Source organism: Chiloscyllium plagiosum, chromosome 23 (genome assembly GCF_004010195.1).
Source record: "Chiloscyllium plagiosum isolate BGI_BamShark_2017 chromosome 23, ASM401019v2, whole genome shotgun sequence".
Lineage (NCBI taxonomy): Eukaryota > Metazoa > Chordata > Chondrichthyes > Orectolobiformes > Hemiscylliidae > Chiloscyllium > Chiloscyllium plagiosum.
In genome coordinates this window covers 4,979,288-5,004,743 of record NC_057732.1, presented here as the reverse complement: position 1 = coordinate 5,004,743, position 25,456 = coordinate 4,979,288, and the positions used below count along the sequence as shown (strand labels likewise).

The following is a 25,456-nucleotide window of genomic DNA, read 5'->3' as shown; positions in this document are numbered from 1 at the left end:
GTGGGCAACGCTGGCTGGGCCAGCATTTACTGCCCGCCCCCCAGGTGCCCTTGAGGTGGTGGTGGTGAGCTGCCTTCTCTAACCGCTACAGTCCACGTGCTGCAGGTAGACCCACTATGCCCTTAGGGAGGGAGTTCCAGAATTTCGCGCATCTGTTAATGAATCTCTAGTCTCTTCACGCTGTTAATCTATATTTCTACATTTCTTTTCATGCATCCCCTGATTTGTTGCTGAGACTATTTTTGCAAAGTGATTCCATATGCTTCCTCCAGCAACGTGGGCGGCACGGTGGCACAGTGGTTAGCACTGCTGCCTCGCAGCGCCAGAGACCCGGGTTCAATTCCCGACTCAGGCGACTGACTGTGTGGAGTTTGCACGTTCTCCCTGTGTCTGCGTGGGTTTCCTCCGGGTGCTCCGGTTTCCTCCCACAGTCCAAAGATGTGCAGGTTAGGTGAATTGGCCATGCTAAATTGCCCGTAGTGTTAGGTAAGGGGTAAATGTAGGGGTATGGGTGGGTTTCGCTTCGGCGGGTCGGTGTGGACTTGTTGGGCCGAAGGGCCTGTTTCCACACTGTAATCTAATCTAAACGTGTACCATCTTCAAGACATACTGCTGGAGTTCACCAAGCCATCTTTAGACTGCACCTTCCAAACCCATGACCTCTACCACCCAGAAAGGCAGATAAAATGGGATCACTGCTAGTTGCTAGCCTCCAGTTCCCCCTTGCCAGGCTTCCACTCATTGACTCTATAAACAGTTCTCACTGCCTCAGGAAAGCAGCCAACATCAGAAACCCCTGCCAGCCAAGCTATACTCTCGTCAACCTCTTCTGTCAGGTAGAAGCTACAAATGCTTACACACGCATACCAACAGCTTCTTCCCCACAGTTAACAGACTTCTGAATGGCCCTCTCAAACATTAAATTTAATGCCGATCTCACACTCTGTGCACCTTCTCTGCAGCTCTGACATTGTATTCTCTCTGTTCTCACAGAATCATAGATTCCCTACAGTGTGGAAACAGGCCCTTCGGCCCAACAAGTCCACACCGACCCTCCGAAGATTAACTCACCCAGATCCATTCCCCTACCCTATTGCTCCACATTTCCCCTGAGTAATGTACCTAACCTCCACATCCCTGAACACTATGGGCAATTTAGCGTGGCCAATTCACCTGACCTGCTCATCTTTGGTCTATGGGAGGAAACCGGAGCACCCGGAGGAAACCCACGCAGACACGGGGAGAATGTTTGTGTGGAGTTTGCACAGTCGCTCGAAGCTGGAATCGAACCCGGGTCCCTGGCGCTGTGAGGCAGCAGTGCTAACCACTAAGCCACCGTGTCGTCCCTATCCTATTACCCTAATGCACTTTGTATGGTATAATCTGCACACAAAACAAAACGTTTCACTGCACCTAGGCTCACGTGACAATAATACAGCAAATCAAAATCAAAGGCAGATCAGAGCCTCTCTTCTCGATCACGTGTAGTCCACGATGTGAAGGAACAAGTTTCACCCCATCATTTCTTGGAAATACCTTGGTGCTCCCTCATTGTCCCTAGATGACAACTCAGGCAGGGCCTTACCAACAGCCCTGCGGCCGGGTCAACATCACGTTGGCTGCAATCAATCATGAAGGCAGCTCCTAAACACTCAAGGGGCAATAAGAGGTGCATAACAGATACAGCAGACAATACCTTGATGCTGCCATTTTCAACCTTGCTTTCAAATCCATCCATGGCCCCTCTTCATCCCAGCTCCATCCTCTCCTTTGGCCCACATCTCTGAGGTGCCTGCACTACCTGAGTTCTGCCCTCTCCAGCTTTGTCCCTTCCACAGGCAGATGCTGCACCTTCAGCTGTCTCTGTCCCAAAGTCAGGAGATCTCTCCCTAAACCTCTCGCATTCTCAAACTCTTAAGGTGCTCCTCAGAGCCCTTCTGACCAGTGAGCTGCTAGGTGGTTGCTTAAGACTTCTTAATTAAAAGCAAAAATGGAGAGCTGAAGTAAATGCAGAGAAACTCGACAGGTCAGGCAGCATCCACAGAGAGAAACAGAATTAATGCTTCGGGTCTGATGAGATTCCCCTTCAGAACAATAACTCTGCTTCTCTCTCCATAGATGCTGCCAGACCTGCTGAGTTTCTTCAGCATGTTCTGTTGAACACTGCTCGCTCACACTCGTCATAAGCACCCCACAACACATGTCAAGGAGAGTGTTGCAACAGGATATTCAGTCTGAAACTTGCTAACTCAGTGCTTCCTGGTTTTTCTCCCCAAGTTCAACACCATATATACAGCTGCCAGAACCAACTGAACAATTAGAAACAACTTTAGGTGATGGACAAAACAGAACTGACCATTCATGGGTAATACCCATACTCATTTATACATAAACACATCACCAACACACACACACACCTCGAGGCCCTAGAATGGTTTTATTTTGAATTGTTTCAGCTCTTTTAAAAAAAAGGGAAATATGGCCAATCAGAGCATCTTCTGCAAAGAGCAATCTAATAATAGACAAGTTGATGTGACTCAGCAATACCAGTTAAGGGATGGACCCAGAGGAACTTCTTTATTTTCACCAGGGGTGGCACGGTAGTTCGGCAATTAGCACCGCTGCCTCACAACTCCAGGGACCAGGGTTCAATTCCTGCTTTAGGCAACTGTCTGTGTGGAGTTTGCACATTCTCCCTGTGTCTGAGTGGGTATCCTCCGGGTGCTCTGGTTTCCTCCCACAATCGAAAGATGTGTAGGTTAGGTGAATTGGCCATGCTAAATTGCCCGCAGTGTTTAGGGATGCGTAGGTTAGGTGTGTTAGTCAGAGGTAAATATAGGGTAGGGGAATGGGTCTGGGTGGGTTACTCTTTGGAGGGTCGGTGTGGACTTGTTGGGCTGAAGGGCCTGTTTCCACACTGTAGGGATTCTATTCTATTTACTCTTCCACCCCAAACATGGCCTTTCTTCAAATTCCCAACCTAAAGTGGCTGTTGTTTGAAGTTTTCAAAGAGGTAGATAGAGTTGTTAGGGCTAAAGGGATCAAAGGGTACGGGGAATAAGCGGGGAACGGAGTTGGATAATCAGCCATGATCATACAGAGTGGTGAAGTAAACGCCAGGTTCCAGAGTTGAAGGGATTGGCTTATGAGGAGAGGCTGAGTAGACTGGGATTGTAGTCAATGGAATTTCGAAGAATTGGGGTTGGGGGGGGGGGGGGTGGCGATCTTATAGAAACACGTACAATTAGGAAGGGAAGAGATAAGATAGAAGTAGATAGGATGCTGTCACTGGCAGGTGAAACTGGGACAAGAGGGCGTAGCCTCAGAATTAAGGGGAGCAGATGTAGGTCTGAACTGAGAACTTCCTCACCCAGAGGGTTGTGAATCTGTGGAATTCCCTGCCCAGTGAAGTGGTTGAGGTTTCCTCATTAAATGTTTTTAAAGCTAAGATAGATAACGTTTTGAACAGTAAAGGAATTAAAGGTGACGGTGACAGGGCAGGTAAGTGGAGCTGAGGCCACAAAAATGATCAGCCATGATCTTCTGGAATGGTGGAGCGGGAATGAAGGCCTACTCCCGCTCCTAGTCCTTGTGGTAAAGGGTCTTGCTCCTAGTGTCTCAATGCCTTTGTTTGTCTGAGACCTCAGGCACCCAGCAAGGGATGCCTCCCTCGATACTGTGAAGAATTGGCAGCTAAAGTAAGATGCAAACCCACAACTTTGCGGCTCAGAGGTGAGAGAATTCTCACCGAACCCCAGGCAACACCCTCGGAGCCCTTGTAGTGCTGACATCCAGCTCCCGGTGAACTAAAACAGCAAATTTCAATTAATTCAAGGTTCAAGTCCTTATATGCCAAACAATGTTAAAACTTACATCACCACCACGTGGGGACTCTTTGTGGAACACCTCCACTCTGTCTGTAGCAGTAACCCTGACCTCCCAGTCAATAAACCATCTCACTCTCAAGAGAACATTTCTGTTCTGGGATTGCTCCACCGTTCCAACAAAGCACAGTGCAAACATCTCACTTAGAAACTTTACAACCTCAAGATCTCATCACTGAGTTCCACAACTTGAGAACTGGCCACATGGTGCCCGTTTTCCATTTTCCCCCAAAACCAACACACACACAGTTTGTTCTACTGCAACATTTGTTTCTTCAACACAAATTGGTTTTAACGCAATTGAAGTATTTAGACTTGTGTGTAAAATGCAAACTTCCCTTACCTGTACTCGGTATAATGCAATTCCGGCCCCATTTGTTTAAATGGTGTGGCTATTGTGCGATTTTCTTATAACGTGGGATCACATGAGAACGGAATTATCGCATTAGATCAGAAATGACTGTATCTACATGTGCGCGCATGCACAAGGGCTTGCCTTGTTTGTACAAAAACGGAAATTGCTGGAAAAGATCTGTGGAGAGAAATCAGACTTAAAGCTTCAGGTCGAGGGATCCTTCCTCGGAACTGGGCTTGCCTCGTTTGTCTCTTATTTACTTTGCTGAAGGTGGAGAGGGCCTACTTACAGCTTAACCTTGCACCGATTCAACACCTCAATTAGCAACCTCTCCACACGATCGGTGTCCCTTACTCCTCCTGTGCCTCTGTCCAAAATGTAAAACTCACTGTTTTGCAATCCCTTTCAGTTCTGAAGAAGTCATACCAAGCTCCAAATGTTAACTCATCTCCTCTTTTCCACAGACTCGGACAGATCAGTCCGAGTATTCTCTGTCTCTCTTTCAGACTGCCAGCATCTGCTGTATCATGCTTTGATCAGAAGTAGGTCTTTGTACCAATCGCTGAAATGGAGCCATTGTTTAAAGTCTGTCTGTCTACAGTGACCCCAAAATGGAGTGAAGAAAATATTCAGTTCCAAATAACGGACTGGCAGATTCAACAAAACCCAAGACTTTTTTTTAAACTCAATACAAATGGCTATTTTCCTTTATTAATTTGTATTTGAATGAACCAGAAAATGTGACATCTTTAAAACCAAAACAAACTCTCTGACTAGACTCTCTCAAACAGTTCTGACCATTGAGGTACTGTTTTGCTTTGTAAAGTTGTTTTCAAATACTTCAATCTACCACATTTATACTTGCAGAAAGAACTGTGTAAATTATTAATAGATGATACCAGAATTGCACACCAACAGTGGCCTAACCAATGACCTGGTACAGCCGCAACATGACTTTCCAACTCCTATACTCAATACTCTGACCAATAAAGGAAAGCATATCAAACGCCTTCTTCATTATCCTCTCTACCTGTGACTCCACTTTCAAGGAGCTATGAACCTGCACTCCAAGGTCTCTTTGTTCAGCAACACTCCCTAGGACCTTACCATTAAGTGTATAACTCCTGCTAAGATTTGTTTTCCCAAAATGCAGCACCTTGCATTTATCTGAATTAAATTGTATCTGCCACTTTTCAGCCCATTGGCCCATCTGGTCAAGATTCTGTTGTAATCTGAGGTAACCTTCTTCGCTGTCCACTACACCTCCAATTTTGGTGTCATCTGCAAATTTACTAACTGTACCTCTTTTGCTCGCATCCAAATCATTTATATAAACGACAAAAAATAGAGGACCCTGCAGACTATGGGAAAGATGTTATGAAGCTTGAAAGGGGTCAGAAAAGATTTACAAGGATGCTGCCAGGGTTGGAGGATTTGAGCTATAGGGAGAGGCTGGGGCTGTTTTCCCTGGAACTTTGGAGGCTGAGGGGTGACCGTATAGAGGCTCAAAATTATGAGGGGCATGGATGGAATAAATAGACAAAGTCTTTTCCCTGGGTCAGGGAATCCAGAACTAGAGGACATAGGTTTAGGGTGAGAGGGGAAAAAAATATAAAAGAGGTCTAAGGGACAACCTTTTGACACAGAGGGTGGTACGTATGGAATAAGCTGCTAGAGGAAGTGGTGGAGGCTGGTACAATAGCAACATTTAAAAGGCATTTGGATGGGTATATGAATAGGAAGAGTTTGGAGGGATATGGGCTGGGTACTGGCAGATGGGACTAGATTGGGTTGGGATATCTGGTCGGCATGGACGGGTTGGACCGAAGGGTCTGTTTCCAGGCTGTTACATCTCTATGACTCTATGAGAGCACTAAACATAAGAATCGCTAAAAAAAAAAATGAAGTACACATGGTTTAGCTGTCAAATGATGACCTTGTCTCAATATTAACTGTTACTCTGATTAAAACAGTCTCCTGCAATTCATACGCAGACTGTCAGCCACACGTTAAATGATTCAGAGAAATCTCTCCACTAATACATCGAACTGGTATGAGGTGACAAAGACAGCCAGAGTCTGAGCATTTGGGCAAACCAATTATTCTGCTGGAGATGGCTAATAACGGTCACCGATGGATAGGAGTCAATAGGTTACGGGTTCCACTCCAGAACGTGAACAAACAATCCAAGCTGACACTGCAGTACAGTACTGAGGGAGGGCTGCACTGTCAGAGGCACTGCCTCCCAAATGAAATATCAAAACAATGTGCTGTCTGCTCTCTCAGATTATCTAGTAGATTCCACAACACTACTTCACAGAAGGTGCAGGAAGTTTTGCCTGATGCCCTGATTAATTTATCTTTTCACGAACAGAACAGAAACAGTTTTCTCTGTCCCTTTATCTTGCGGCCATAAATGGGATCTTGCTGTGCTCAAAACTTAGCGTCTGCATTTCCTCCATTACAGCTGAGGTTATGCTTCAGTGAAATACAACACTATCTGTTAAGCTCTTTGGGAAAGTCGCAGCATTTTGAAAGGTGCTGTACAGATCCATGTTTTTGTGTCATTGGCCTGAAAGGCACGAATATTGTGACTGTGACAGAGGAAGGCATGTTCCAGATGATCAATGTTATGTGCCCTTAGTGAAGACTCAACTCCAAATAAAACTCCTGATGTGCATGTTTCAGGACAACATGGTAACAATCCTGCAGAATTGGCTTCGAATACAAACTAGGCCTTTTCCAATGAAGCCAACCCTCCTACAGCCCCAGTGATCCAAGATTCCTGCTCCCCACTCCTCCCTCCCTGTCGCAGGGCAGCTTTTCAAATGATCGTTTTCTCTTGGTTACCAGTTCTCGACAAATCATAGAACCTGTGCATTGGGGAAGCAGGCCATTCAGCCCATCGAGTCAACACTGACCCTCTGAAGAACATCCCACCCAGAATCTCACCACCTCCCCCCCCCCAACCCGAGACAAGGGCTAATTCTTGTTTTATTTTAAAAAATGCCTCACTAATGGTTTTTGTGAAGGGAAATCTGCCATTCGTACCTGGTCTGGCCCTACATGCGACTCCAAACCACAGCAATGTGGTTGACTTTTAATTGTCCTCTAGGCAATTAGTATTGGGCAATTAATACTGGCCTAGCCAGCAATGCCCACATCCCATAAATTAATTTAAAAAGAACTTCACAACAGGAAAGTGGATATATATGTGAAAATGAAACATTTGCAGGGCTGAGGGAGGGGCAGCACTTATGTATTGCAACCTTTTGGGACTGGATTAAATGCTAGGAGCGTTCCTTGGCTCCATACAACAGCAGAGGGACACTTGCTGATTTTACTATTCAGTATTAGGATTAGAATTGGGGTGGCTCAGTGGTTAGCATTGTTGTTCTTCAGAGGGTCACTATGGACCGATGGGCCAAATGGCCTCTTTCAACAATGTAGGGATTCAATGACTCTGTGCTTGTCAGATCGAGCAACCGATGGACGGAGCTGTTCCTTTCTGATTGCTCACCTCTCATTATGGACCAAGGATCTGAATATTGCACAGACTGGGAACCCTTGAGAAAAGCTCAAGAGTACTGGAGTAGGACACGCAGGACACAACGGAATCCACCAGGACACAACGGAATCCACCAGGATATAACGGAATCCACCAGGATATAACAGAACGGACAACGCTCACCACCATCAAAAAACCCACAGCATCCAGGGCAGGAACTCCCCGGTCAAGCCAAAAATTAGCCCTCCACTCAATAAATGAGAGAGCACGGTTCAGATAGGGGATTGGAGATTAACAACAGGATTGAGAAGGCTGCTGGATCAACCTGAAAAGTCCCCGAGGCTCAGTATTAACCTCCACAGTGGCACCTTTCTGCAGAGACTGACTCATCACACGTTACAACAAAATAAAAACACAACCATCTTTTTAACCAGTTGGACTCTGTCCCAGGTATGCGTCTTACTAAGAATCCTCACAGCGTGGAGAAGTCTGGTGTTGGACTCGGGTGGACAAAGTTTAAATAAAAAAAATCACACAACGCCAGGTTATAGTCCAACAGGTTTATTTGGAAGCACTAGCTTTCGGAGCGCTGCTCCTACATCAGGTGGTTGTGGAGCATAAGAGAATCCTCAGTGTGGATCTCAGCAGTTTTATCCCACAAGAATGCAAGGCCCACATTTGCTGACAACAGCCAGACACGCTGGGTTTTTTTTTGTCATTGCGTGTTGTAATCTGCTACTCCTCTGAGTGGAATCCGAGGTGGGGCAAGCTTTTTAACACCTACCTGACAGGGCGGGCAGGCAGGGCCTATGCCAGACTAATAAAAGCACTTCTGATGGCATGGCACAGGAGGGGTCATCTTGGGTCAGCTCTCTAGTGTGGGCTTAAACCCACAACATCAGCCATACCTGATAATCCTTTTATCTGCTCACAAATTTAAACTTTCAAAATAACATTCGTGATCACTGTCAGCGGTTAAGGTCACAATGCCGACCTGATTGCAGAAGCTAATAATCCTTCCCGAAAACACTCCTGGGTCACTCATTGCCCTTCTTTCATTCGCACCCAAGAATTCCTAATGCCATGTCAACCACAGCCTTTCACTGGGTGATCCAAACCAACAGAATGAAAAATATTATTTTCACAGCTGTTTGATCTTAATTTTTAAAAATTTGCTTTTAACAAAGGAGGAGAAAGTGAGGACTGCAGATGCTGGAGATCAGAGCTGAAAAGAGCACTTCATCTTCCACCTAGGAACCCTCCAACCACAAGGGATGAACTCGGATTTCTCCAGTTTCCTCATTTCCCCTCCCCCCCACCTTGTCTCAGTCAAATCCGTCAAACTCAGCACCGCCTTCCTAACCTCTCCGCCCCCCACCACCTCTGGCCCATCACCCTCACCTTGACCTCCTTCCACCTATCGCATTTCCGACGCCCCTCCCCCAAGTCCCTCCTCCCTACCTTTTATCTTAGCCTGCTGGACAAACTTTCCTCATTCCTGAAGAAGGGCTTATGCCCGAAACGTCAATTCTCCTGCTCCTTGGATGCTGCCTGACCTGCTGCGCTTTTCCAGCAACACATTTTCAGCTTTTAACAAAGGAGGTCAAGTATAGATGAGGGAAAAAGTGAGGACTGCAGATGCTGGAGATCAGAGCTGAAAATGTGAAAACGTGACCCTTCCTTAACAATTAAACAGGGCCTACTGGTTTGATTCAGCCATTGCTGTTACAACCTTGAGTCAATAAGACGCCACGTATTTGTGTGAAGTTTCTAAGCAGCTCTGCTCCCTTAGACTGGACTGTCTCCACTCAGTGTGCAGCATCCACCTCTCCACCTTACCGGTCGGTGACTGTTGGCAGTCATGAGGATTAGTACCTTGGAGCAACCTGGTAGTGATATAATGGGGCTGCACATCCTTGTGTATAAATACCACAGTGTGGGTGGAGTTTGGACAGTCTGGTTAGAAGACACACTGTATTGTGTGACTCTCTGAAAGAAACAGAGCACATGGAAATGTATAGTTGAAGATATAATTACATAAGTTAATAACTAATCTAAGTCAGAGCCTGATATTTGTTTTCCATGTCAAACAACAGTTAGTATGAAAGTATAATGGCTAGTGTTACCTTGAAGTGCAAGTCTGAAAGCAGTTTTTGACTTTGCCTTCTCCAGGACCAGTCCGACTGAAACCCAAACTCAAGCAGTTATGAAAGCATGGTAGGAGAGATACACAGATGGAAATGTGTTGCTGGAAAAGCGCAGCAGGTCAGGCAGCATCTAGGGAACAGGAGAATCGACGTTTCGGGCATGAAACCCAAACTCAAGCAGTTATGAAAGCATGGTAGGAGAGATACACAACCAACAATAGATGATTTGAGGCTTCCAAGAAACTCTACTATATATACTGTTAAACCTTGCACTGCTCGCTAACACAGGATATTTCATCCTCTCTTCTAGAGTCTCAGCAGAACGTAACTTCAGACATTAGTTTCATTTTATCTTATACACTGTGATACCAAGAACGTTTGCATTCTCATTATGACCGCATTGCATGTTCTGCCCAATAGCACCGGAGACTCAACTGAAAGCTACATAGAACAGTACAGCACAGTACAGGCCCTTCAGCCCTCGATGTTGTGCCGACCTTTTATCCGACTCTAAGATCAAACTAACCTACGTACCCTTAGAGTCATAGAGATATACAGCACGGAAATCATTGTACTATCTTCCATGTGCCTGTCCAAGGGTCACTTAAATGTCCCTAATGTATCTGACTCTACTATCGCCACTGGCAGTGCATTCCACACACCCACCACACTCTGTGTAAAGAACCTACCTCTGACATCTCCCCTAAACTTTCCTCCAGTCACCTTAAAATTGTGCCACTTTGTGACAGACATTGCAGCTATAGGAAAAAGTCTCTGGCTATTCACTCTATTTAAGCCCCTCAACATCTTGTAGACCTCTATCAAGTCACCTCTCATCATTCTTGGTTCCAATGACAAAAGCACTAGCTCCCTCAACCTAAGACATGCCCTCCAGTCTGGGCAGCATCCTGGTGAATCTCCTCTGCACCCTCTCTAAAGCTTCTACATCCTTCCAACATAAAGGTGACCAGAACTGAACACAATATTCTAAGTGTGGTCTAACCAGGGCTTCATTGAGCTGCAGCATAACCCTGCAGCTTTTAAACTCAATCCCCCTGCTAATGAAAGCCAACACACCATACACCTGAACAACTGCATCAACTTGGGTGGCAACTTGGAGGGCTCTATGGACATGGACCCCAAGATCCCTCTGTTCCTCCACACTGCCAGGAATCCTGCTTTTAACCCTGTATTTTCGAGATAGAACACAAAACAGCACAACACAGAATAGGAAGAGGCCTATGTTGTGCCAAACATGACGTCAAATTAAACTAATCGCTTCTGCCTACCCATGGTCCATATCCCTCCATCCCTTACATATTCATATAATTACCTAAAAGCCTCTTAAAGGCCCTTATCGTATCTGCCTTCACCACCAACCCTGGCAGTGTGTTCCAGACCACTCTCTGCGTAAGAACACTTGCCCCTCACATCTCCTTTGAACTTTCCCCCTTTCACCTTAAATCCATGCCATCTAGGATCAGACATTACAACTGTGAAAAAACAAGTACTGTCAACCCTATCTATGCCTCTTATAATTTTATAAACTTCTATTAGGTCACCTCTCAGCTTCCACTGTTTCAGAGAAAACAACCCAAATCTATCCAGCCTCTCTTCACATCCTCTAATCCAGTCAACATCCTGGTAAACCTCTTCTACACCCATTCCAAAGCCTCCACCATCCTTCCTGTAAACGTATTGAACGCAATACTCTAAATGTAGTCTAATCAAACTTTTATAAAGCTGCAACATCACTTCCTGACTCTTGTACTGAATGCCTTGACCAATATAGGCAAGCATGCCATTCGTCTTGTTTACCACCCTATCTACCTGCATGGCTGGTTTCAGGGAGCTATGGACTTGGACTCCAAAATCCCTCTGTACATCATTGCTTAAAAAAAAATCACACAACACCAGGTTATAGTCCAACAGGTTCAATTGGAAGCACACTAGCTTTCGGAGCGCCGCTCTTTCATCAGGTGATGAAGGAGTAACGCTCCGAAAGCTAGTGCTTCCAATTAAACCTGTTGGACTATAACCTGGTGTTGTGTGATTTTTAAACTTTGTACACCCCAGTCCAACACCGGCATCTCCAAATCATGACTACATCAATGCTGTTCAGGATCCTGCCATCGACTCTATACTTTTCCTTAATATTTGATGTCCCAAAGTGCAGCACCTTGCCCAGATTAAACACCGTCTGCCATCTCTCCGCCCATACCTACACCTGAGCAACATCCTGCTGCATCCTTTGACAACCTTTTACACTATCCACAACTCCACCAATCTTGGTATTGCCTGCAAACATACTAACATCTACGTTTTCATCCAAGTCATTTATGTAAATTGCAAACGAGAAGAGGTCCAGCCTGAAAAGCACCCTGCCACCACTACCCTCTATTTCCTATGGACAAGCCAATTCTGAATCCACGCGGCCAAGTCACTGTGAATCCCATTCATTTTCTTCTGTCTGAGCCTACCCTGAGGGATATTGTCGAAGGCCTTACTAAAATCCATGTAGACCTGCTCTACCCTCATTGATCACCAACATCACCTCCTCAAAAAAATTCAATCAAGTTAGTAAGACATGACCTGCCCTGCACAAAGCCATACTGACTACCCCTCATTAGGCCCGGTTTTTCCAAGTGTGTGAAAATCCTATCCCTAAGAATCCTTTTCAATAACTTCCCAACCAGCAATGTGAGACTCACTAGTCTACAGTTTCCTGGATTATCCCTATTTCCCTTCCTGAACAGAGGAAGAACATTAGTTACACACCGCTCCTCTGGGACGTCTCCAGTGGCTAGCGAGAATACAAAGACCTTGGTCAAGGCCAGGTCTGAAATAAATACAGAGAGTGCTGGAGAAACTCAGCAGAGCTTCTTAAGAAGAACAGTAGATGGAATCAAAGCATTAACGCTGTTTCTCTCTGAAGATGCTGCCAGACCTGTTGAGTTTCTCCAGCCTTCTGTGTTCTCATTTGCACCAGAAACTCTCTCCCAATCCTCCCACCTGGGACACCATTCCATCCTGTATATACACCACAATAGCTACAGAAGTGACCACTTCCCATCGAGGTCAATAGCACAAAATCTGTCACCATAAAAGCAGATGATGAGGTGTCCTGTCACCCTGAGGCTTCGTGAAAGAGCTGTCCAGCTGTCTTGTCCTCAATCTTCCAACAATTGCATTTATATGGCACCTTTGACAACAGAAAGTATCTCCAAAGTTCCTTAGGGGAGTGTGACAGCACAAATGTCTTCACATTGAGGAGATTATAAAGGGGACCTGGTGATGATGCTGTAGGGGCTGCACCTCACTGTGTATAAATACCATAATAGGGGTGGAGTTTGGACTGTCTGGAAGAGGGTCACTGGATTGTGAGATTCTCTGAAAGCAACACAGAGCCAGGTACATGCACCTGATGACAAGTTGATTATTACCGAAAAAGTTAGAGTCTGATACATGGTTCCCATGAAGGAGTTTGAAGGAGCAGAGTCGATTTCTAAGCTTTAGGGCCTAGACGTGGCTACCAATCATAGAAGAGAAGGAACGTAAGGGAAATGCACAGATTGTTTCTTGGAGTTAAAGTCAATAAGCCCTCCTTTACACAAAGTGATAAACATTTCCTAGAGAATTTCACATACCCTAAAAATCTCTCTTCAGAGTGCGTCACAACTAAGGGTCGTAAAACTGGCATGGACACTGGGTCAAAGCTAGTGAACAAGATGTCTGACCAGGACATTGCCAGTGGTTGATTCTCCTGCACTCTATGGTGGGGGGAGGGTTGTTGTCTTTGAAGCAGATTACCTCCCTTGACTGCTGCTTGTCCCTTCTTTGGGAAATGGACCACTGGTAGTTTCTGTGGATACATGTGGGGATGTTAATGAGTTGACAGCAGTGAAACTGCAATTCATGACCCAAGTGCAGTGGCTGCTGGGACATGGAGTAAACTTAAAGAGGAGATCGACTGATGCTTAGTCAGTAAAAGATTGAAAGGTTACAGGGAGCAGGCAGGTGAGTGGAGTTGAGGCTGAGATCAGATCAGCCAAGGTCATATTAACTAGTGGAGCAGGCTCAAATATGTTCGTATGTTAATGATTCCTACACTCAGCACAAAGATTAGCTTCCAAAGCAAAATATGCTCCTGACAAACTGGAACATGCAGTTACATGTAAAATAACTAGGATCACTTTGCCGGAAGGAAATCTTTCAGTCTGCGTGAATCACAGCGGACCTGCAGATTTCTCCAAATGAGCAGAAAATGTCAACCTTTTCATTCAGGGTACAAGCTAAGCTCATTTATCGGTTGCTGTTTTGTAATCTTAGTTTACGGTATTAGTGAATTGGCAAGTGAGCATGAAATCTGTGCTTAACTTTATATCGTCTGCTGTAAAAGGTTAAATAAACTCAGAGATCCTAATCATTTCCTGCAGTAACTTTCAAATGCGACCTCGGTGTCATTGTGACCCATTACCTCCCATCCCACACGAAGAACGGCAGTGAGGAGGTTGGAGGAATGAACAGCCTTTCAGCTGGTGCTGTGGCTCAGTTGGTAACCCTCGCACATCTGAGACCAGAAGGTCCAAACCCCACTCCAGAGATTCAAACAGGCCAACACATTGCAAATTGTGAAAATTTAGAATCAGAGCTTACAGCACTGCGTCACATTGGTAGTTGGGTCCATATATTTACAATGCTACAATAGCAATCAACTAGAAAGGACTATCCAATCCTGAGGAGGTAAAAATGCCAGCATTGCATTCGACAATAAACAGTTGCAAAATGGGCACGGTAGATCACTGATTAGCACCGCTGCCACGTGGCGTCAGGGACTCTAGTTCAATTCCAGCCTCGGGCAACTGTCTGTGTGGAGTTTGCACGTTCTCCCAGCGTGTGTGTGGGCTTTTTCCAGGTGCTCCGGTTTCCTCCCACAGTCCAAAGATGTGCAGGTTAGGTCGATTGGCCATGCTAAGTTGCCCCTAGTGCCCAGGGATGTGCAGGCTAGGTGGGAAACGCAGGGTTATGGCAATACAGTGGGGGGCTGGGTTTGGGTGGGATGCTCCTTGGAGGGTAATTGTAGACATAATGGGCCGAATGGCCTTTTCTGCACTGTAGGGAACCTATGAGTGATGGAGGTCTCATCAGCACCGGACCCAGATCAGGGGTCACAAGGGCTCAGGATTTCTGTCCCTCCCTCCGTATCAGTGATTTTAATTTTGTTAAAAACAAACAGGTTGCAGAAGTAAATGGCTCTAAAACAAAAGCAGGTGGCCTTGTGCCTAAAGAAGTTACTTTGTGGGGTTTTTTCCCTTTCTCCATCCTAAATCAACCAGAGAGCCTTACCCAAACCAACCAATCAGCTGCTTACTGTGAGCCAATGAGCTGCCTCTAAACTGTCACGGTCAGGGGTCCAACAAGCACCTAGCCAATGACAGTCATGAAATTTTACTTCTGTCACAGCCTTACCAATAAACAGGCCTCTCCCCAGCCACAGCAGCAGTCAGGCCCCATGAGGTACAACCCTCAATTGTTTCCATACCTCCTGATTAAGATGCAAAGCATGCTGAAGGAAATAAATTGACCTGTTTTGCCAAACGACACATACAAGGGCACAGCCTTGCTGCCATGTCTTTAGCAGAATCAAACTCCAGGCTGCGTGCCAATAAGTCTAGTTGTGTAATCAGTATATCAAGGACAAAGCACTGTTTAATAGCTGATTCCAGAGTTTAAACCCTGTTCCCCAGTACACCAACGTGTAGAATCTCAATAAACTGTAACAAATTCCTCGTGCACCAATGTGGAATCTCAATCAACTGTAAAGAGATTTTCAATCCACAACATGGCCTCAAAATCAAGTAAACGATTGGTAATCCAGCACGTCACTGGTTAAAAATCACTACAGTGAGTGCTAAAAGGTTGGGAGTTTGACATTCCAGATTGGAACAATACAAAGCTGAAATTCACAAACCTTAGTATTTAGTAAATGTCAGGGCTCCACAAATCTGCTGGATGGAGGGGAATGTTTTAAAAACCTCATGTTTTTAAAAAAACGGATTTGGTTTTATATCATGCTTTGCACAGCCATACTTTGGCCATCTTACTTGATAAACAGTAGTGTGCTGCACGTGAAGTGTAGTCATTGCTTTAAGGGTAGAAGGCACATACAGCAATACAAACGATGAACCATAGGCTAACAAATCAGACCATTTGCTCTACTGAAACAAAGGCATAATCCTGCAGATGCTGGAAGGTTGAAATACAAACAGAAAATGGCAAAAAAAAAAGTACTCAAAGCTAGACCATAACTGTGGGGAGAAAGAGTGCTCAGATTATTGACGAGATTCATCTTGTAGGAACTGGCTGGGGTTAGATTAGATTAGATTAGATTAGATTACAGTGTGGAAACAGGCCCTTCGGCCCAACAAGTCCATACTGACCCGCCGAAGCGCAACCCACCCATACCCCTACATTTACCCCTTACCTAACACTACGGGCAATTTAGCATGGCCAATTCACCTGACCCTGCACATCTTTGGACTGTGGGAGGAAACCGGAGCACCCGGAGGAAACCCACGCAGACACGGGGAGAACGTGCAAACTCCACACAGATGAGTTTTGCTGAAGTTTAAACAGAAGTAAAGCTTTGATGTGAAAAGTGTAGGCCCAAATGCCAGTGTTTAATATTGACCAGAACTCAAAATGGGCCAAGATGGGACAGATTTAAGCAAGAATGGAAGCAGAGAACCAGGGCAAGAATAATCACCGGGGGATGGGGTGGGGGGAGCGGGAGAGAGAGGTCTGTGGCAAGGTGGAAGGCAGAAGAGAGGGAGTAGGTCAAAGGGTTATCGTGCAAAGCAGACGGAAGAGCTAATGAGGAGGAGCAAATGGCAACAGCAAAATTGTTACAGGCAACTGCTATCGGTAAAAGCAGTGCTGCTGGATATGGTTGGGAAACATTACGTTGAGAAGAAGCTGAAAATTGGTCATGTTGAGCTTCATTGAAACACTACAGGCAGCTGGGGAACAGAAAGGTGAGAATGGAAGCAAGGTGGAGAATGAAGGCTCACGGTTGTACTTGGCCACAGATGATTCAATAAAGGTAATTGCCCAAGTCAACGCTGAAAGAAATACAAGGCAGTCCCCTGCTTCACTGAGGAGGGAGCTGGGATGTTGGATATGAGCAGGATGGAACATTACAAAGCACGGTCTTCCATCTCTTGGGCTCACACAGACAGGGGAGGAGGTTTTACCAATAACAAAAGACCAGTCCAGAGTGGTGCAGAGAAACACGTCAAGTGATTTGATTTAGTATTGTCACATGGGCGGCCCGGTGGCTCAGTGGTCAGCACTGCTGCCTCACAGCGCCAGGGTCCCAGGTTCGATTCCTGCCTCAGGCGGCCATCTGTGCGGAGTTTGCACATTCTCCTCGTGTCTGCGTGGGTTTCCTCCGGTGGCTCTGGTTTCCTCCCACAGTCCAACGATGTGCAGGTTAATTGCCCATAGTGTTCAGGGATGTGTAGGTTAGATCATTAGTCAGGGGTAAATATAGAATAATAGGGTCAGGGAATGGGTCTGGGTGGGTTACTCTTCAGCGGGTCGGTGTGGACTTGTTGGGCCAAATGGCCTGTATCCACATTGTAGGGATTCTATGATATGTACAGTAACAAGTTTTGTTTTATGTGAAGTACAGGCGTATTATACCATATAAAGTGCATTAAGGTATTAGACCAGAGTGAGGAATACAATGTTACGTCTTCACAGAAGGTGCACAGAGAGCAAGATCAACATTTAAATTTAAAATTTAAGAGGTCCATTCAGAAATCTAATAAAAGCAGGGTAGAAGCTGTTCTTGAATCTATTTGTATGTGTATATAAATTTCTACATCTTCTTCCTGGTGAAAGAGAGTGGAAGACAGCATAACCAGGCTGGGAGGAGTCTTTGATTGTGTAGGTTGCTTTTCCAAGGCAGTGGGAAATATAGGTGGATTCAATAGGTGGAAGTTCAACTGGCACGACGGACTGGGCTGTGTTCACAACTCTGAAGTCAAGTGCCAAAAGGGGCAGAGGAAGGTGACCCTGCTGGTGGCATTGTGTTGGAGTTGGTGGAAAATGGTCCACTGAGCATGGAGGCTGTGGGATGGAAAGTGAGGACAAAGGGGAGCCCTAACCCAGCCAGGAAAAGTCAGGAATGAGGGCAGAAGTGTGGGAAATGGTGAGGGGGAGAAACACAGAGAGTACATGTCAGAGGCACTGGCATTGCCACAGCAGAAGTGAGAGAGATGGACATTGGACTGCAACCCTTAGAGGAAGTGAGATCATGGCACAGTGAATATTCTGTAATACTGTCCTTCGCTTACCAGCATCTGTAGTAATTGGTTTTTGTGGCAGTATGTAATTCACAGTTAATTTTCTTCAGGAATGCCTACGTTGAGGATACCCCTGCCTCCAACATTTTAGTTTTGTCTCTTTGACCATGGTCACCTTCAGGGTTTTGTGTTTTGCTTCTCGTGTTGTTCAGTTTTCTAACAACACTCACCGTTAACATCTCTGTGACCAGCACCTGACTCCGGCTCAAGTGTCTGCTTCGGGAATATTAAAATTCCACCACGTGTGTTTCAGACCCACCCACAAATTACCCGCAACACGTGGACATTCACCATTTCATAAAATACCATCCTTGTCATATCCTTAAATTTACTTATCCACTGCCACATGAATAATCTCAACTCTCTCCTCTGCAGCATCAACTCACTCTAGCTCCAAGCTGACTTGTTCCTCAGTTTCACTTTATCATTCGGTGCACCAGAGGTTTTAACAAAACTAAACTTTGGTCGCCCTTTCAAATGTGCAGCACAGTTTCATCTATTCATGAGTAGCCATGTTCCTGTGAATTTTCACTTCACTTTAACACTATTCATCCAGCATCACCCTTTGCCAGGTGTTTATTATTAACAGATTCCAAGCCAATTGGAAAGACTGAAATCAAAGCACGTTTCTTTTCGCTTTTGGAGAGAGTTTATTGACTTCCTCAGTCGTACCCCTCTCCCTTCACACAGTGTCACAGCTGCTTCCATTTATCAAACATTTGGGACACACCACCCATTTCATAGAATCATCCAAATTTGCAATTAAGGCAGTGTGCGCTGTGAGGAGGATGCTAAGAGGCTGCGGGGTGACTTGGACAGACTGGCTGAGTGGGCAAATACGTGGCAAATGGACATATGTGAGGTTATCCACTTTGGTCGCAAAAACAGCAAGACAGATTATTATCTGATTGGTGGCAGTTTAGGAAAAGATGAGGTGCAACAAGACCTGGGTGTCAGGGTGGAACAGTCACTGAAGGTTGACATACAGGTGTAGCAGACAGTGAGGAAAGCTAATGGCATGCTGGCCTGCATAGTGAGAGGATTTGAGTATCGGAGTAAGGATATCTTGCCGCAGTTATACAGGGCCTTGGTGAGTATTGTGTGCGGTATGGGTCTCCTCGTCTGAGGAAAGACATTCTTGCTATTGAGGAAGACCAGCAAAGGTTCACCAGTCTGATTCCCCAGATGGCAGGACTGACACATGAAGTGAGACTGGATCGACTGGGCTTGTATTCACTGGAATTTAGAAGAATAAGGTGGGGGTCTCATAGAAACATACCAAATCCTGATGGGTCTGGACAGGCAAGATATGGGAAGAACGCTCCCGATGTTGGGGAAGTCTAGAACTAGGGGTCACAGTCTAAGAATAAGGGGTAAGCCACTCAAGACTGAGATGAGGAAGTATTTCTTCACTCAAAGCTGTGAACCTGTGGAATTGTCTAACTTAGAAAGCTGTTGGGGCCAGTTCATTAGAAATATTCAAGAGGGAACTGGACGTGACCCTTGCAGTTAAAGGATCGAGGGATGTGGGGAGAGGGCGGGAATGGCATACTGAGATTGCGTGATTAGCCATGTTCGTATTGTGCACTGGCACAAGCTCGGAGGGCCATCTGGTCTACTCCTGCATCTATTTTCTATCGATCCATACAATCCCTACATTGTGGAAGGATGCCATTCAGCCCGTTGAGTCCACATCAACCCTCTGAATAGCATCCTACCACACCCACATGCCTACCCTATCCCTGTAATCCTGCATTTTCCATGTCTAATCCACCTAACCTGCAAATCCCTGGACACTATGGGGCAATTTATTAGATTACTTAGTGTGGAAACAGGCCCTTTGGCCCAACAAGTCCACACTGACCCGCCGAAGCGCTGCCCACCCAGACCCATTCCCCTACATTTAGCCCTTCACCTAACACTATGGGCAATCCACCTAACCTGTACATGTTTAGATTTGGGAAGAAATCGGAGCACCCAGAGGAAACTGACGGAGACAGGGGGAGAATGTGCTAACTCCACACAGCAACCAGAGGGTGCAATCAAAGCCAGGTCCCTGGCGCAGTGAGGCAGTACTGTTAACCATTGAACCACCATTCACAAGACCTCCTATCTATTTTTTCTTTGACAATTAACCATCTATTCTGTAACTGCCTACAATTCAATCTTCTGATAACTGCACTCTCTTTTCTCTGGTCCAACCCTAACATGAAAATAAAACCTGATATTAAAGGGACCGCTGTTGCTTGATGACGCAACCTTAATGCAACTCTCTGGCCTTTCACGCCTGCTCCTGACCCACGACACACCTGCTGAACTTTCCAGGCTGCCTCGGAATGCATTCCCTCCTCCCGCAATGGTCTCCAACCTCACCCATCTCCAGCTCAGCACAGCATGCCTTTGCTTCCGCCCGAGTCTACAAAACAGGACCATCCTGGTCGACCCAGTGGTTTCACCTATTCCCACACCCACTGAACTAAATTCTTTCAATCTTGATGGTACCTTTTTCTCCCAGTGTTCATCCTCTTCCAACCTACAGACTTTGCAGTGCCCTCTGACGTTTGAACAGTTTTCAATTTTTTCATCCTAACCATCTCCTTTCCATCATGGATGGCCAATTCTCCAACACCTCCATAACCATGCTCCCATTAGGGGACCCTGCCACTGACCCTCCACCTTCCACGGGTCCTGGCTCCATTCAGGAGCAGCCCCACCCCCCTCTGGCTGAACACCATTGAACCACTTCCTCCAAATTGTGCCAATGTGATCACATGGACAGAGCTATCCCTCCATTTTGGAGGGAGATGTGGCACACTCCTTATTGCCTTCCTACCTAGCCCCCTCCTTCATCACTTCTTCCAGTACATTGTTAACTATAACAGCACTGCCTCCTGCTCTAGCCCTGAACTGGGCTGAAATTCCCACCATTTTCTCAACTCTCATCTCAGTCTCCTACTCTTGACTCAGCTGTCTCTATTTCAGAAAATAGGACATGTGCTCCTGAACTTTTATTATTATTATTAATGCGTGGGATATGGGTATCACTGGCTAGGCCCAACATTTCATGTTCCTCCCTAATTTCACAAGAGCATTTAAGTGTTGTCTAGTTCCTCCTTAAAACATGTTGGACAACTCCAATCAGACCATTACAAATGAATTAGTCAAGGTGTCACTCAATTTCAAAGCAGTCAAATCCCTGCAAACACATGTTGAAGGCAGCATGGTGGCTCAGTGGTTAGTACTGCTGCCTCACAGCGCTAGGGACCCGGGTTTGATTCCAGCCTCAGGCAACTATCAGTGAGGAGTTTGCACATTTTCCCCATGTCTACAGTTTCCTCCCACAATCCAAAAGATGTGCAGGTTAGGTGAATTGGCCATGCTAAATTACCCTTAGTGTTCAGGGACATCTCGGTTAGGTGCATTAGTCAGGGGTAAATGTTGGGGAATGGGTTTGGATGGGATACTCTTTGAAGGGTCTGTGTGAACTTGTTGGGTCGAAGGGCCTGTTTCCATACCATTGGGATTCTAAGAAAGTCAGTACCAACGTAAAATAGTCCCACTTTTATTGGGAAATGAGTTACCATAACCTTTAATACTAAGCATACTCTCTAATCCTATTTGGCCCCTTAAGGCCCCCAGAAGATTCAAGAGAGTGGTCTGCAGTCGAACCCTGTTTTTATACCTTTTTTAAATGGTTTTCTGGAACTTTCTATAGTTCTGGCCAATCAGGGAGACTCTCCTAATAGTTTGAGTAGATGGCATGTTCCTGTTGGTTTCTGCGTGTAGCTGGACCCAGTGCCTTTCTTGTCTGGGCTCTCCTTTGTTGAATAGATAAATTGTTGAGGGTATACCTGTCTAGGATAACTGTTGCCTTTTACATTATGCTAATGTCATTCGTACCTGGCTGCTGTGTTTGCACAGTGTCTGCTGTGTGTGTCTCGTCACTTCAGAGTTTTACTTGGCAAGTGCATCTAGTATTTCTTGCTGTTTGCCCAAGTTAGCAAGTGCCAACCACATTGCTGTGGGTCACATGTAGGCCAGACTAGGTAAGGATGGCAGATTTCCTTTCCCAAAGGACATTAGAGAACCAGATGGGTTTTTACAATAATCAACAATGGTTTCATGGTCATCAGCAGACTCTGAATACCAGATTTGTAATGAAGGCAGATTCACCCCACTACTGTAGCGAGATTTGAACCCGGGTTCATAGAACTTTACCCAGTCTCTGGATGAATAGTCTTGTGATAATACCATTTGGTCATCTCCTTCCTTGACATCTATTCTGAGTATACTTACTCACACTCTACGCCCAGTAATGACAGCCTTACATTCTCCCAGTGTCACTGTCTCACATATTCTGATCATACAGCCCTTCCATTCTACCCTCTTTCTTCCTCAACTCAAGGTTCTGCCCCAATTTCATTAACAGGACCATTCAATAATATCTGATCCATCTCAAACACTTTCCATCCCCTCCAGAACCACAGTGAAAGGTTCCCCACAAACTTCCCAACTCCAGCTTCCAGCCTTTAATCATTACCTCCATCTGTTCCCCACTCCACCCCCCATAAAAAAAAAAATAGGGCAGCAGGAAGCCACATCTCCCCTTTCAGCATCCCAAAGAAACCATTCCCTCCACACTCGCTGGGTGTCGTACGTATGGTTTATTGGGAAAATTTCACTTTTTGGATTGCAGTGTCGCAGAGAATGAACTAGCTAACTTTCTACAACACAACATTAAATTTGAAACTGTGGGGTGTTCACTCAGTGGTTACACAAAAGCATGCAACTTCTGGAGCAGCTGGACTTGATACTTGTGGTGAGACCAGCTAGCACGAGGTATCTTCGGGTTAAAACCTGCTCAGCAACAGTTTTGGGATTGGTTTTAAAACAGCAATCTTACCACAGAGGGAAGAGAGCAGTGGGACTCAGACTTGGAAAGCTTGCAATCAAGCCAGCTCTCTCCCCAACCTTCTGAGGTTGTAGAACACCAGGACTGAAAGACTTTGAAGGGACTACTTTGAAGGTTATTGCACAAAATACGGAGGCATGGGATTGAGGGTGATTTTGTGGCTTGGATCAGTAATTGGCTAGCTGACGGAAGACAGAGGGAGGTGGTTGATGGGAAGTGTTCATTCTGGAGTTCAGTTACTAGTGTGGTACCGCAAGGATCTGTTTTGGGGCCACCGCTGTTTATCATTTTTAAACGGATGAGTCAGTAGATTTGTGGATGACACGAAGGTCGGTAGAGTTGTGGATAGTGCCAAAGGGACATAGATAAGATGCAGAGCTGGGCTGAGAGGTGGCAAATGGAGTTTAATGCAGAAAAGTGTGAGGTGATTCACTTTGGAAGGAATAACAGGAATGCAGAGGTACTGGGCTAATGGAAAGATTCTTGGTAGTGTAGATGAGCAGAGAGATCTCAGTGTCCATGTACTTAGATCCCTGAAAGTTGCCACCCAGGTTGATTGGGTTGTTAAGGAGGCACACAGTAGGTTAGCTTTTATTAATAGAGGAATTGAGTTTCGGAACCAGGAGGTCATGCTGCAGCTTTTCAAAACTCTGGTGCGGCCTCACTTGGAATAATGCGTTCGGTTCTGGTCACTGCATTATAGGAAGGGTGTGGAAACTTTGGAAAGGGTTCAGAGGAGGTTTACTAGGATGTTGCCTGGTATGGAGGGAAGGTCTTACGAGGAAAGGCTGGGGGACTTGAGGCTGTTTCGTTGGAGAGAATAAGATTAAGAGGTGACTTAATTGAGACATATAAGATAATCAGAGGGTTAGATAGGGTGGACAGGGAGAGCCTTTTTCCAAGTATGGGGATGGCTAACACAAGGGGACATAGCTTTAAATTGAGGGATGGTTGATATAGGACAGATGTCAGAGGTGGTTTCTTTACTCAGATAGCAGGGGCATGGAACACACTGCCTGCAACAGTAGTAGAATTGCCAACTTTAAGGGCATTTAAATGGTCACTGGATAGGTATACGGATGAGAATGGATTAGTGTAGGTTGGATGGGCTTCAGATTGGTTTCACAGGGTGGCGCACCATCGAGGATGGAAGGGCCTGTACTGCGCTGTAATGTTCTATGTGTGGCCTCACCAGCACCCTGTACAGCTGCAACATAGCCTCCCTGCTTTTAAACTCAATCCCTTTAGTAATGAAGGGCACAATTCCATTTGCCTTAATTACCTGTTGCACCTGCAGACCAACCTCTCTGATTCATGCACAAGGACACCCAGGTCCCTCTGCACAGCAGTGTTCTGCAATTTTTTTATTGTTCAAATAATCATCCTTGTTACTATTATTCCTACCAAAATGGACGACTTCACATTTACCAACATTGTGCTCCATCTGCCAGACCTTTGCCCATTCATTTAAACTATCTATATCCCTCTGCAAAGTTTCACAGTCCTCTGCACACTTTGCCCGGCCACTCACCTTAGTGTCATCCACAAGCTTTGACACACAACGTGTGTTCTCCAATTCCAAATACAACGAAAAGGAGAGAGAGTGTGGTATGATTAAGGCTTAGCGGTGGACCAATCAAATCATAGCTGGAACACAGCCTGTTATACTTGCTTTTAAAATATATATGTAGAACCTGGAATACACACTCACGCCTCTGTAATAGGACTTGAGCCTATGGCCCTCTGATTTAGAGGTAAGAGGATTGCTTCATTTTATTTCCTATTTGCTCACAGCATGTGGATATCATTGACTGGGCCAGCTTTATTTACCCTGGGAGAAGGTGGTGGTGAGCTACCGCATTCATTGGGGTCAAAGAGTCTGGCGCTGGAAAAGCACAGCCGGTCAGGCAGCATCCGAGCAGCAGAAGAGTGAACATTTCAGGGATAAGCCCTTCATCATTCAGTAAAGTGCAAGAGGTGCTGTGAGGGAGGGAGTTTCAGGACTTTGACGTTGCATGTCTTTACACCTCTACTGCTATGGAACTGGTCACCTCTGCCTGGTCAAGCTCTACAATGGAGTTCTCCTCACACTTTGGTCATGATGCTTACTGCTCCTAGGGCAAAGGACAGCCTATAAACCTGGCCTTCCCAGAACCACCTGCATCTGCCAAGAAACCCACATCAGACATTGCAACAGGAGTAGACTCGTCAACTTGGGGGCGGCACGGTGGAACAGTGGTTAGCACTGCTGCCTCACAGCGCCAGAGACCCGGGTTCAATT

The 25,456-nt window shown here is 45.7% G+C and overlaps 1 protein-coding gene across 3 annotated transcripts in view; it reads right to left on the bottom strand.

The window, feature by feature from the left end:
• The window catches only part of itpr2 (inositol 1,4,5-trisphosphate receptor, type 2), a 241,261-nt gene that overhangs the window by 174,011 nt on the left and 41,794 nt on the right, over positions 1-25,456 (bottom strand). The window lies entirely within an intron of this gene.